This window comes from Westerdykella ornata (assembly GCF_010094085.1).
Source record: "Westerdykella ornata strain CBS 379.55 unplaced genomic scaffold EI97scaffold_13, whole genome shotgun sequence".
Lineage (NCBI taxonomy): Eukaryota > Fungi > Ascomycota > Dothideomycetes > Pleosporales > Sporormiaceae > Westerdykella > Westerdykella ornata.
In genome coordinates, this window is record NW_022986863.1 from 1 (window position 1) to 1,760 (window position 1,760).

Here is a 1,760-nt window from a genome sequence, read left to right on the forward strand (position 1 = left end):
CCTAACCCTAACCCTAACCCTAACCCTAACCCTAACCCTAACCCTAACCCTAACCCTAACCCTAACCCTAACCCTAACCCTAACCCTAACCCTAATGCAGAGATCTCAAGGCTGCAGACTAAGCTCAGGCATGTGGACATTTATAATCACTGGCTGAGGCAAGAGATATCATCTGGGATCATCAGGATTGAGTATCTGCAATCAGAGAGGATGCTGGCTGATGGGTTCACAAAGGTATTACCTGGGAACAAGTGGAATAGGTTCTTAGAACAATTGAGGCTACAAAGAGTGAAGAGCTCAAATGCCCTGAAGGAGATAGACTTGGATGAAGTGCAAGGCAAGTTGGAAGACATGCTACTCTGAAGAGGAGATGCTGTTGGGTCCAGCTTGCAATGGGTTCCAAGCTGAGAGGGTGTATCAGATGGTAAGCCAGTTTATGGATATCCCATCTGAGACTGGAGAGGAGGACTGGGAGAAACTGTCTGTACCGGTACTGTCTGAGAACATGTGGCTAGTGATTCTGTAGTGGCTAGTGCCCTGCACAGCCTTGGTGCCCAGAGAAGGAACATCAAAACTGGGGTCAGGTCCCAGCCTCACACAGACAGGCACACACCTGAATACAATCAGTCAACCCATCTTCATTCAATCTTTCTGTCACCATGATATCTTCAGATACCATCAAATCTGACAGTTTTATATTCTCAATTTCATTTTGTTTAAGAGCAAGGATAGCGAGCTGCAGCAAACTTTCGTTTGAAGTCATTTGCGCATTGTATGGCAGAGATATCGCGGTATGAGTTTGATGTTGGACGTGACTTCGGGAGGGTGGCCGTTCGGTTAGGAATGGCCGCTCGCTTAGGAAACATGTTAGCTTTATTAGGTAGAAAGTAAAGAGTAGTTAGGCTATAGTATAAAGATTATATCTAGATATACTCCTATAGTACTAAACTTTACCTATTCCTAAGTTAGGTGTGAGGATGGTCCCTGGGTCTTCACAAGCGGCTGGATCTCCGAGGCCTGCACTGCAACTGCGTAAGACAAGGGAGAATAGCTGGGTAGGTTGGGATCTATTTCAAGCTATCCAAAGGTGGAGAGCAAAGGGTTGCTTCCACCACGCGATCTATATACACTGAGTGCGCTCGTTAAGTGAGCGGTTGGCTTGGCAGAAAGCCAGTGCAGAAAAGATGAGATGGTGAAAGGGACAGTCATGTGACTTGAGCCATGTGACTGATCAAGGCAACCACACAACCAAGTGGTTCAGCCAAGCGGAGCCTTGAGCCGTCACATTAGGTAAAATAAAGAGATAACGTATTCCACCACCGAGTGTCGCATACCACCGAGTGTCACAGAATCTCTTGGCATAACCAACTCATTATATAGAATACCATATTATTCGCTATTAAAGAGAGAACCTTGGTATACTATACTTCCATCTAACTTAGAAGACACCTCTGTATCCTTCTTGCATGTTCGTGCGTTGTGCCCAGTCCTGCCGCAGTTCCCACAGCACCGTACACCTAGCTGCGACGTCTGGTGACTATCCTCAACCTGAGCCTTCTTGGATCGCTGAGGCACTAAAGAGGCCTCAGCAGCTGCCTGTGCTGCCCCCTCGCCGTACTCTATTGTACCGCCATGCTGGATTCGCTTTCGCTTGCGCGACTTCCGCCGAGTCAGCACCTCTACTTGCTCTTCAAGCTCGGTGATCCGGGTGCTCATAAGCGTGTTCTGGTGTAGCATCAATTCCGCCCCTTTAATAAGCT